We start from the raw sequence: 13,372 nt of genomic DNA on the forward strand, positions 1-13,372 counted from the left end.
GATAGTTCAGAGAGCAGCTGTGTTGGTCTGCAGTAGAACAGACAGATTAGAGTCCAGCAATACCTTAGAGACCAGTAAGGTTTTCAGAGTATGGGTTTTGACCCCCAAAATCTCATACCCCCCAAATCTTGCCAGTATCTACGATACTAATGGAGTTGAAACTAGCTCTTCTTCCATCCAGTTCTGTTAAAATATTCCTCTGTGGGGGGGTTTTGTAATAAACAATTTTACTGATGTATACCAAACTTACAAAAAAAAAAGGCAATACGATACAATACAGAAAAGTTGGTAGGCTATCTAAAGTACAATGCAATAACAAATAAGAAATTATAAGATTACAAGAATTATTCATCAGCTTAAATAGAAAAGGATGTACTAGTGGCTAACAAGTAAAGTAATATTAAGAACATAAATTTACAGACCAGTAAGATGAAAACCTTAACTATGAAGCAGAGGAAGAAAAGAAAGAAGAAAAAAGGGGGGGGGGAGGAAGGAAAGGGATAAATTAACTCATGGCATTGATTGCTTCTAAGAACAAGAAATATTTAGTAAAGGCAAAGGTAGTCCCCTGTGCAAGCACCAGTCGTTTCTGACTCTGGGGTGACGTCACATCACAATGTTTTCACGGCAGACTTTTTACAGGGTGGTTTGCCATTGCCTTCCCATCATCTACACTTTCGCCCCAGCAAGCTGGGGACTCATTTTACCGACCTTGAAAGGATGGAAGGCTGAGTCAATCTTGAGCTAGCTACCTGAACCCAGCTTCCGCCGGGATCAAACTCAGGTCGTGAGCAGAGAGCTCGGACTGCAGTACTGCAGCTTTACCACTCTGCGCCACGGGGCTGTGAAATGTTTAGTATCTGATGATAAATATTCCAAAAAGGAAAACCAAACAGTCGTTAATTTAGATGCGAACTGTTCGGAATCTTGATGTAAAAGAGAGTCTGAAATCTTATCTGGTATGCAGAGCTCCTGAACTTTTAAAAGCCAATTTGAGATGGACAGTACTTACAGGATAGCTGTACTGAGTTCCATTAAAATATCCCCCTGTGATGTTATCCTTGCATCCTTTACAAGCATTCTCTGAAACACATCACCCACCTGCTTACTAGGATGATAGCTGGGAGGGATGATAGCTCAGTGGTAGAGCATCTGCTTGGTAAGCAGAAGGTCCCAGTTTCAATCCCTGGCATCTCCAACTCAAAAGGGTCCAGGCAAATAGGTGTGAAAAACCTCAGCTTGAGACCCTGGAGAGCCGCTGCTAGCCTGAGTAGACAATACTGACTTTGATGGACCGAGGGTCTGATTCAGTATAAGGCAGCTTCATATGTTCATATGTTCTTCATAGGATAGAAAGACTTGGAATCTTGTATCTATGGAAGGAAACTTTGGCTCTGGAAAGCTCACATCCTGAAATCTTGTTTGTCTGTAAAACGCTACTGGACCTGAAGCTGAAGTTTCTGCTATGAAACCTGCAGCTCTACAGACTGATCATTTTGGACTCTGGATGGAGCAGTCTTATGAGCAAGAATTATTAATAATTAATAACTAATTATTATTATTAGTGGTTAAGCATGAAAGCTTTACATGCTATGCATATTTCAAATGTGCCTCCTACAGTCTGCTTTTTTTTTTAGGAGGGGTAGCAGCTGAAGCTGTGAGCCGGGGCCAAGAGCCTCTGCTAGGGTTGCCAATCTCCAGGTGGCACCTGAAGATTCCCCACGATTACGACTGATCCCGAGATGACAGAGGTCAATTCCCCCTGGAGAAAATGGGTGTCACGGAAGGGGGACTCTATGGCATTATACCCTTCTGAGGACCCTCCCCATCCCAGCTCCCCCCACCCCTAAAATCTCCAGGAATTCCCCAACCCTGGTCTCTACCTAAGATAAGCAATTGAAAATCAGTTGGAAGCTGCTCAGACGGCACCACTGAATACCCTGGATAATCTTCCAGTTGCTAGATTACTCTTGGCTGCCTGAGCAACAACGTGGCTAAAGGGAAAGATAGTCCCCTGTGCAGTCACCAGGTCATTACTCACCCATGGGGTGACATCACATCAGGACGCTTTCTTGGCAAACTTTTTGTTACGGGGTGATTTGCCATTGCCTTCCCCAGTCATCTACGCTTTACCCCCAGCAAGCCGGGTACTGGTTTTACCAACCTTGGAAGGATGGAAGGCTGAGTCAACCTCGAGCCGGATACCTGAAACCAGCTTCCACCAGGATCGAACTCAGGTCATGAGCAGAGCTTGAACTGCAGCTTTACCACTCTGCGTCATGGAGCTTCTATGACAACAAGTCAAGTCAAGTCAAGTTAGCCTTTATTGGCATAAAATATATAGATATATATCAGAGCAAATTGGTTTTTTTTTTTAAAAAAAAAGGTAAAATGGAACAATTGCATACATATACATCAGGAAAAGCATAAACATAAACTATTTCTATGAGATCCTCTGGTGTGCCTTTAAAACAGAATAAAGAAACTTAGCCACTTTCTCAGTGACACTAGATGAAGTGTTGTTCAAAAGACTATAGACCTATGGAGGGACGGTGGCTCAGTGGTAGAGCATCTGCTTGGGAAGCAGAAGGTCCCAGGTTCAATCCCTGGCATCTCCAAAAAAGGGTCCAGGCAAATAGGTGTGAAAAACCTCAGCTTGAGACCCTGGAGAGCCGCTGCTAGTCTGAGAAGACAATACTGACTTTGATGGACCAAGGGTCTGATTCAGTATAAGGCAGCTTCACATGTTCACCTCAAGTACATCAGGACAATGCTAACTAAAAGAGGATGTAAATACTTGTGACGAAGATCTGTATACAAATTACAAGAAATAAGAATCTGAGTAACTGACTCCACCCATTTTTGCTTACAGAGGCAGTATCTGACTGAGTAGGCTGTCTTGTTGAATCTGCCATAAAGAACGGCAGAGGGCATGGCGTTGCATCTGGCAAGGGGAAAAGCTCTACGCTTCTGTGGCACCTGCAAGACGGATAGAGATGAGGCCATTTTCCCAGTACTAAGAGAGATCTCAAAACTCAGTGGGGAACAAGTTTTCTTAGCCAGACTGTATAGGTCTTGGCCCTCGATATCTAGCAACCTGTTTTTAATTTGTTGGACTGCGGTGGTGAAGGACGGCATGGACAATAGTTCTAGGGATAAACCCATTGCTTTTATTTTTCTCTCAACATGGCTACCCCTTTGCGATTCCTCAGTGGCAATCCTGAAACGGATCAGTTCTGCTCCCATGGGACCATCTTCCCGTAATCATTGTCCCAAGGAGACTCCACGCCTGGCATGATTTGCCTGGTGAAGGAAATGGAGAGCAGATCTGGAAAAACAGATGGCTCATAACGATATCGTAATACTGAGGAGAACTCAAGTAATGTTTCATTATGGAGTCGTCTGCCCTCCCCTCCTACCCCTTTTTTCCCAAATCGCCTTCAGGTGTTAGTTTAAGAGAGTAAAGAAGAAAGCGAAAGGTAAAAAGGTTTTTAAGATTTCGTAAAAGGGGCGAGATTGGGACAAATCAGGCCCGGTAATCATGCCCTATGAACCTGTCAGTTCATAGTATGCTGACAAGTGTTAGCTGAGGGGTATGACTACCCCACGTACAGCTGCGGACTCTGGCTTCACTTTGATGAACCAACTAGTTGGAATTATGAGCCAAACGAAATGAAAAATTGTTTGCCCTAGTTGAGAACTTCCCAGTGGCTCCCTCAGGAAGACGAATCTTGTATGTTAATGTCTTTTTAAAATAATTTGACAATCAGTTGGAAGCCGCATGTGAGGTCTGAGCTCTGATTTAATAGATCTGAGCGAAGACATCTCATGGCCGAGCTTTTGGGCAGTGATCTTTCTTTTTTTTTTAATTCGTTTTAAGATTCTTTGGTTTTTTGCTCAACTTTCTCTCACGCGTCAGATGCCTCTTAACACATATTTTGTCAGCTGCATTTCCGGATGTAGTTTTTCCCATCTGGAGGAATTTATCGGCTGCTCTAAGAATCAAAATAAAGCTGAGATTTGGAAAAAATTAACAGCAGGGGGATCATCCTCTTCAAACAGAGCCAGAGCACATGAAATTTCACCAGGAAACGCAGCTTCAGACAATATCTCCTGGTACGTCTCTGAATGCTTGCCATCAAAACACTACCTCTTCAAAATGATGTTGTCTAAATTCCACAAACAATGAGCCGTAGACAAACATTTTAAATCCTCCTTGTGCACATTTGAAGAAAAGCTCTTCCGCGGTCCTTTTAAAACACACAAATTAATATTGCTTACTTTTCTGCGGGAAGAACCAAAGGTCCCTGAGACCGTCTTCGAATGGGACAGAGTTTAAATAATAGTGCGTGTTTTTCATTGTACTATGATAAATGCAAAGCTATTAAACAACCTTTTAAAGAGTTGATGTAATTATCTGTAAATAGTCATGGTACCCCAAAAAGGTCAAGTTTGGCTGCCATTAGAGGTTTATGGATATAAAGTGAATTTATGTTTCCATAAAAACAGGGCCCGGCCAAACTAGATTAATTCTACACCAACTTAAAACCAACTGTAGTAATATTTAGACACAATAAAACGATACCAATTAAAGCAATTTTATTATTTTTTTTCTTCCCCCCACTTCTTCTCTGGGTGTCATCTTGATTAATGGCGCACTAAAATTAACCAGAGACCTTACAAACCCGGCTTGGTGCCTGGGAAGAGTCCACCACTTGGCATTATTACCGACAACACGGAGCCGTTAAAGAAAACAGGCTGGCAATAGTATGAATATTTAATTAATAATTAGTCATGTAATTCCTCCTCCGGAATTATTATCCCTCAAACCGGTTTGTGAATTTAATTATTAGGGGAAAGGGGTTTTTTTATTTTATTTTTTTATTTTTTTGTTTCCATGTCCTCCTCATTACTGTCAGGATTGATGTAACATCAACTTCATTAAAAATTAAAGCGAGACTCTTAATTACAAGGCTAGCCCGACTGAAGTCGGAATTAGCCAAGCCAGTGATATGCAAATGAGCGCATTATTTTAAAAAGATGCTTGGAGTGCTTATGCTAATGCCGAGAGTTCACAGTAGCAGACCTTTCCGCTCGCTGTTGCATATTCATTAAATGCACTATGCAAATTTAATGTAGCCGTCTTAGTAATGCGTTGTTAATTTATTCAGATTTATTGAGGATGTCTTTTTTTGTAAAAAAAAAAAAGTGCAAATTTAATTACTCTATCTGCTAGGAAGACATTAGGCGCGCTAGCCGTGGGTTTCGGATGTGTTGATCGGGATAACTACACTTTGACAGAGGAGGCGTCCGAGAAAGGGGGACCCGTTTGGATAACTGGGCTTGAAAGGATATTTGATTTACTTGTGGAACAATCTGAGAAACCACTGAAACGGCACATGCTTCTTCCCAACAGGAAAGAAAGAAAGAAAGAGAGCAGGCGTCGTTGTGTTAACTGAAGAACTTGAGCAGTGTTGAGTCCACAGTCTAATAGACATAATGACCCTACGGAGACCAGTAGAGGAGCTCTATTGGAACCAGATTTTCTTTTCAGGAAGCAAGTTTGCCAACTCCAGCCTGGGAAATTCCTGGAGATTTGGGGGTGGAACATATGAACATATGAAGCTGCCTTCTACTGAATCAGACCCTGGGTCCATCAAACTCAGTATTGTCTTCTCAGACTGGCAGCGGTTCTCCAGGGTCTCAAGCTGAGGTTTTTCACACCTATTTGCCTGGACCCTTTTTAGTTGGAGATGCCGGGAATTTGAGGAAGGCTTTCGCTTGGTATACCACCAAGTTTGTGGTATACCACCAAGTTTGCCCTTCGAAGTGGCCATTTTCTCGAGAGAAACTTATCTCTATAGTTGGGAGATCAGTTAGATTTGTGACTCAGGGGTGTCAAACTTCTTTGTAATGAGAGCCGAATCTGACATAAATGAGACCTTGTCGGGCGGGGCCATGTCGGGCCAGGCCATATGTATACCTATTAAAGATTAGGTAGCAAAGATATAAACTTTATAAAGGACACAGACAAACACAATTAATTTTTTTTAAAAAAACCTTAAACATTAAAACATTAACACTCATTGGCCTTAACGGTGCTTTCTTTGTATCTCTCCCATGGGATCTAGGGACCAGGGCAAAGGAAGCTCTGGCTCTTTCCTTCCTTCCCCAGGGGAACAGGAGGGGGAGGAGCCTCAGCCAATCGAAGGAATAGAGGCTTGACTCAGTAGCTCTGCTGTGCGATTGAGAGAGCCTGGCAAAGCAAGTTCTCCCTCCCTGCTTCCTCCCAAAGGGAAGAGCCTCAGCCAATGGAGAAAACAGAGGTTTTGCTCTGTAGCTCCTGTGCTATTGAGCAAACCTTGCAAAACAAGCTGTTATGCAAAAGGAAGCAAGAGAGAGGGAGAAGGAAGCAGATGACAGCCAGTTGCTCAGGGGCTGATAGGAGCCCCCGGGTCGCATGTATGACACCCCTGGGATAGGACCTTGCAGACCAGCAAGATTTTGCGAGGGGTAAGAGCTTTTGAAAGTCAACACTCCCTTCATCAGATTGGCTGTAATTCCAAGAGAACCCCAGAAGGTTAGCAGGAAGTTTTACTGTTTCTCTGTGATGTTACTTAAAGATCCAGGCTGGGAAAGTCTGCTCTTTCCCCTGTTACAACAACTCTTAGGCAATCTTGGGAGTGGCTGGGGAATTGCCTGTAGCACACTCATGTGAAGCTGCCGTATACTGAATCTGACCCTTGGTCCACCAAAATCAATATTGTCTACTCAGACTGGCAGCTGCTCTCCAGGGTCTCAGGCAGAGGTCTTTCCCATCACCTACTGCCTGGTCTTTTTAAATTGGAGTTGCCAGGAATTGAACCTGGGACCTCCCTGCAGGCCAAGCAGACACTCTGCCACTGAGCTATGGCACATCTCTCTATGAAGCAGCCTCGTACTGAATCAGACTATCCAAGTCAGTATTGTCTCAGCCCTAACCTGGATAGCCCAGCTGCAAGCTCGATGATCCCGTCAGATCTTGGAAGCTAAGCAGGGCTGACCCTGGCAAGGACTTGGAAGGGAGATCTCCAAGGAATACCAGGGCAGGGAGGCAGAGGCAGACAATACAAGCCATCTCTCTGAAACAGCCTAGCCCCACTAGGGGTCACCAGAAGTCACCGTAACTTGACTCTCTGAAGCAACCAGGTTCACCAGGGGAAATTATCTCTGTTGCCAATTTACTCCAGTGGTTAAGTGTGCGGGCTCTAATCTGGGAGAACCAGGTTTGATTCCCCATTCCTCCACATACACCTGCTGTAAGACCATGGGTCAGTCATAACTCTGTCAGAGTTGTTCTCTCAAGAGCAGTTTCTGTCAGAGCTCTCTCAGCCCCAACTACTTCACAGGGTGTCTGTTGTGGGGAGGGGAAGGAAAAGGAGATTGTAAGCCTGGAAGTCAGTTATAATTCCAAGAGACTGCTAAACCCCCACCTGGAGACTGGCAATTCTACATTCTGCAAAGAATGCAGGCCATTCATTCTGAGAAGAAGGAGGAGGAGAAGGAGGAGGAGGAGGAAAAGAAGAAGACTGTAGATTTATACCCCACCCTTCTCTTATACTGCCCAGGCTCGCCATAGCTGTCCTCACAAGGAGCAAACGTCTTTTAATTTCATGGCTACAATCAGAGACCTGCTGACCAAATGCAAAATATAGCAGCCAGGCAATTGTTTGTTGTTTTTCAGTCGCACAGTTGAGTTTGACTCTTTGCGAACCCATGGACAAAGTCACGCCAGGCCCTCCTGTCTTCCACCATCCTCCGAAGTCTGCTCAAATTCATGTTTGTTACATCAGTAACACTGTCCCGCCATCTCACCTTTTGCCGTCTCCTTCTTCTTTTGCCTTCTGTCTTTCCCAGCATCAGGATCTTCTCCAGGGAGTGCTCCCTTCTCATTGGGTGGACAAAGGATTTGAGCTTCAGCTTCAGCATCTGACCTTCCAGGGAACAGTCTGGGTTGATTTCCCTTAGGACCGACTGATTTGATGTTCTTGCAGTCCAAGGGACTCTCAAGAGTCTTCTCCAGCACCACATCTCAAAAGCATCTATTCTTCTGTGCTCGGCCTTCCTTATGGTCCAGCTCTCACAGCCATACATTACTACTGGGAATACCATTGCTTTGACTATACGGACTTTTGTTGGCAGGGTGATGTCTCTACTTTTTATTATACTGCCCAGGTTCACCATAGCTGTCCTCCCAAGGAGCAAACGTCTTTTAATTTCATGGCTACAGTCACCATCTGCAGTGATCTTGGATCCCAGAAATGTGAAGTCTGTCACTACTTCCATGTCTTCCCCTTCTGTTTGCCAAGGTGTGATGGGGCCAGATGCCATGATCTTAGTTTTTTTGATGTTGAGTTTCAAGCCTACTTTTGTGCTCTCCTCTTTCACCCTCAACAAGAGGTTCTTTAGGTCCTCCTCACTTTCTGCCATTAGAGTAGTGTCATCTGCATATCTGAGGTTGTTGATGTTTTTCCCAGCAATCTTAATTCTGACTTGTGTTTCATCCAGGCCAGCATTCCGCATGATGTACTCTGCATATAAATTAAATAAGCAGGGTGACAATATGCATCCTTGTCGAACTCCTTTTCCTATTCTAAACCAATCAGTTGTTCCATATCCCGTTCTGACAGTTGCTTCTTGACGCTTATACAGGTTTTTCAGGAGACATGTGAGGTGGTCTGGTATTCCCATCTCTTTAAGGACTTGCCACAGTTTGTTTTGATCCACACAATCAAAGGCTTTAGCATAATCAATGAAGGAAAAAGTAGACATTTTTCTGATACTCCCACGCTTTCTCCATAATCCATCAAATGTTGGCAATTTGATCTCTAGTTCCTCTACCTCTCCGAAACCCAGCCTGAACTTCTGGTAGTTCCCGATCTACATACTGCTGAAGCCTAGCTTGTAGGATCTTTAATATGACCTTGCTGTCATGTGAAATGAGTGCAATGGTGCGATAGTTTGAACATTCCTTGGCATTACCCTTCTTTAGGATTGGAATATAAACTGATCTTTTCCAGTCCTGTGTTTTCCAAATTTGTTGACATAATGCGTGCATCACTTTAACAGCATCATCTTTTAGGACTTTGAATAGCTCAACTGGCATACCATCATCTCCGCTCGCTTTGTTGTTAGTAATGTTTTCTAAAGCCCATTTGACTTCACACTCCAGGATGTCTGGCTCAAGGCCATTGATTTCACTGTCATGGTTATCCGGGACAGTGAGATCCTTCTTGTATAATTCTTCTGTGTATTCTTGCCACCTCTTCCTGATCTCTTCTGCTTCTGTTGGGTCCCTACCATTTTTGTCATTTTTGTCCTTTATCATGGCCATCTTTGCACGAAACGTTCCCTTGATTTCTCCAATTTTCTTGAAGAGATCTCTTGTCCTTCTCATTCTATTATTTTCCTCTATTGCTTTGCATTGTTCCTTCAGGAAGGCCTTCTTATCTCTCCTTGCTGTTCTCTGCAAATCTGCATTCAGTTGGGTGAATCTTTCCTTTTCACCTTTGCGTTTCGCTTTCCTTCTTTCCTCAGCTATTTGTAAAGCCTCATCAGACAGCCACTTTGCTTTCGCACATTTCTTTTTCTTTGGGATGGTGCTGATTGCTGCCTTCTGTACAATGTCACGAACCTCCATCCATAGTTCTTCAGGCACTCTGTCTATCAACTCTAGTTCCTTAAACCTATTCTTCACCTTCACTGTATATTCATAAGGGATGTGATCAAGGTCAAACCTGAATAATCTAATGGCTTCCCCAGTTTTCTTCAGTTTAAGCCTGAATTTTGTGATGAGTAGCTCATGATCTAAGCCGCAGTCAGCTCCAGGTCTTGTTTTTGCTGACTGTAAGGAGCTTCTTCATCTTTTACTGCAGAGTATATAATCAATCTGATTTCTGTGTTGCCCATCAGGTGATGTCTACGTGTAGAGTTGCCTTTTAGGTTGTTGGAAGAAGGTGTTCACTTATGAACAGCTTGTTCTCTTGACAAAACTCTTAGCCTTTGCCCGGCTTCATTTTGTTCTCCAATGCCAAACTTGTCAGTTGTTCCGGTCACCTTTTGACTTCCTACTTTGGCATTCCAGTCCCCTATGATGAGGAGGACATCTTTTTTTGATGTTAGTTGTAGAAGGTGTTGTAGATCTTCCTAGAACTGGTCCACTTCAGCCTCTTCTGCTTCAGTGGTTGGGGCATAGACTTGGATTCCTATGATATTGAATGTTGCCTTGGATAAGGACCGAGACCATTCTGTCATTTTTGAGATTGTATCCCATTACTGCCTTCCTCACTCTCTTGTTAACTATAAAGGCCACACCATTTCTTCTACGGGACTCTTGGCCACAATAATAGATATAGTGATCCTCTGAGTTAAATTCACCCATTCTCGTCCATTTTAGTTGACTGATTCCCAAGATGTCGATGTTCAGTCTTGCATCTCTTGTTTGACCACATCTAGCTTACCTTGATTCATAGATCTTACATTCCATGTTCCAATGCAGTATTGTTCTTTGCAGCATCGGACTGTTCTTTCACCATCAGACACATCCACAGCTGAGCGTCCTTTCGGCTTTGGCCCAGCCGCTTCACTCTTTCTGTGGTTACTTGAACGCTCTTTCCCAGTAGCATATTGGGCACCTTTTGTTAGGGATGGGATAAAGGAGTCATTATCACCCTAGCGTTGAAGTTCCGCAATGCCTACCCAATGCAGGGATGAAAACTTGCAAATACTTGGGAATACTGTTGGGTTATTTGTTTAATACAGTGGAGTTTTGCCCTCTCAGGGAAGTGCGGCGCCGAGTGCAGTAAATAAATCTCCAAAGAAGTATACCGCAAAAAGCTTACATTTATTCACATAGATCCAGTTTGCAATCAAAAGGAAAGAAAGAAGCCTCATCTAAAGAGGACTTTTCCTATCACAGACGCAGGGCCGGCGCGTGGGAGTAGGTGGGGTAGACAGCTGTCTGGGTCGCCACTAGGGGGCCCCCTTACTCACCATGCCCAGTGCACAGCACAGTACGCTCTTCGGAAGCCTCCAAAAAGTGTAGTGTTTTAGCGGTGTCTGGCCACTTGCAGGTTGTCCACAAACTCCATTAAACTCGTTGCCGGCTCTAACAACGCAACTGGACAAAGTTTCCTATCCTTCCTCTCTCTCGGGGGCTGAGGCCATCAGCCGATGTACGCAGCACACTGGGAGAGGCTGAACGACTGAACATTTACATCTGTTTAATTAAAGAATGGGTCGGAAGCCCTGTTTAATTAAAGGCTAATTTGTCTTTGGGAGGAGACACCACGCTGGGAATTACGAGGCTTTTGCAATTCAGGCCCAAGTGCCGGTACAAGAGGACTCAGCTCTGTGGTCTCTCAGCCTTTAATGGGCAACGATGCGCAGCGTGGAGCTAACGAACGACGGCCGCAGAACTGCAAATGAAGGAATGTTGGCATGATCTCAAAATGAAATCTCAGAGGGGACGCTCGAAGGGGCAGGAAGGACAAAGTCAGGAATTTTTTTGTAGCAAGAACTTTGCATGTTAGGCCACACACCCCTGATGTAGCCAATCCTCCAGGACCTTCCAGTAGTCCTTGTAAGAAGAGCCCTGTAAGCTCTTGGAGGATTGGCTACATCAGGGGGTGTGGCCTAATATGCAAAGGAGTTCCTGCTACAAAAAAAGCCCTGGACAAAGCACTCTGTTTTCACGCAGTGGATGCAAAAGATTTCCAAATCTAGGCAGTTCTATCATCTGTCCTCCCATTGGTGGCTGAAGCACACCATCCATGTTGACTGCCCGAATTTCAGAAAATATTCTGAATTTACGGCATGTCATGGCATTAGCCGGCATGGTCTTCTGCCCTAGGCATTGGCATCAGGTCAAATATTCTGAGAACCAGTTTGGTGTAGTGGTGAAGTGTGTGGACTCTTATCTGGGAGAACGGGGTTTGATTTCCCACTCCTCCACTTGCACCTGCTGGAATGGCCTTGGGTCAGCCAGAGCTCTCTTATCTGGGAGAACCGGGTTTGATTCCCCACTCCTCCACTTGCACCTGCTGGAATGGCCTTGGGTCAGCCAGAGCTCTCTTATCTGGGAGAAGCGGGTTGGATTCCCCACTCCTCCACTTGCACCTGCTGGAATGGCCTTGGGTCAGCCAGAGCTCTCTTATCTGGGAGAAGCGGGTTGGATTCCCCACTCCTCCACTTGCAGCTGCTGGAATGGCCTTGGGTCAGCCAGAGCTCTCTTATCTGGGAGAACCGGGTTTGATTCCCCACTCCTCCACTTGCACCTGCTGGAATGGCCTTGGGTCAGCCAGAGCTCTTTTATCTGGGAGAACCAGGTTTGATTCCCCACTCCTCCACTTGCAGCTGCTGGAATGGCCTTGGGTCAGCCAAAGCTCTCTTATCTGGGAGAACCGGGTTTGATTCCCCACTCCTCCACTTGCAGCTGCTGGAATGGCCTTGGGTCAGCCAGAGCTCTCTTATCTGGGAGAACCGGGTTGGATTCCCCACTCCTCTACTTGCACCTGCTGGAATGGCCTTGGGTCATCCGTAGCTCTCTCGGCGGGGAGGGCGGGATATAAATAAAAATTATTATTATTATTACTTGAAGGAGTGTGATATAGAGGATGATGTGGAATTGTTTTCTGTGGCCCCGGAAAGTAGGACCAGAACCAATGGGTTGAAATTAAATCAAAAGAGTTTCCAGCTCAACATTAGGAAGAACTTCCTGACCGTTAGATCAGTTCCTCAGTGGAACAGGCTTCCTCGGGAGGTGGTGGGCTCTACTTCCTTGGAGGTTTTTAAACAGAGGCTAGATGGCCACCTGACAGCAATGAGGATCCTGTGAATTTAGGGGGAGGTATTTGTGAGTTTCCTGCATTGTGCAGGGGGTTGGACTAGATGACCCTAGAGGTCCCTTCCAACTCTATGATTCTATGACTTGTAACCAAACATGTAGGGCAAGCTCCACCAATGTGGCAGGATCTTCTCTCTCTCACCCTGCTTCCAAAAGTTTCTTCCCCACAAATACCAATTTCTAGCAACAGCTAAAGATTTCCCCCCCACACACACTGTTTCCCTCCCTCCGTTAGTGTGCTAAACCTTACCTGGACGGCCTAGGCTAGCCCAATCTTGTCAGATCTCAGAAGGTAAGCTAGGTCAGCAGTGGTTAGTCCTTGGATAGGAGTAGGGCTCTTTTTGTAGAAAAAGTCCAGTAGGGATTCATTGGCATATTAGGCCACACCCCCTGATGGCACCCTTGTTTTGCACAGGGCTTTTTTGTACCAAAAGGCCAGCAGGAAGTCATTGGCGTGTTAGGCCACACCTCCTGACACCAAGGCAGCCA

The sequence above is a fragment of the Heteronotia binoei genome, chromosome 19, assembly GCF_032191835.1.
Source record: "Heteronotia binoei isolate CCM8104 ecotype False Entrance Well chromosome 19, APGP_CSIRO_Hbin_v1, whole genome shotgun sequence".
NCBI classification, from domain to species: domain Eukaryota; kingdom Metazoa; phylum Chordata; class Lepidosauria; order Squamata; family Gekkonidae; genus Heteronotia; species Heteronotia binoei.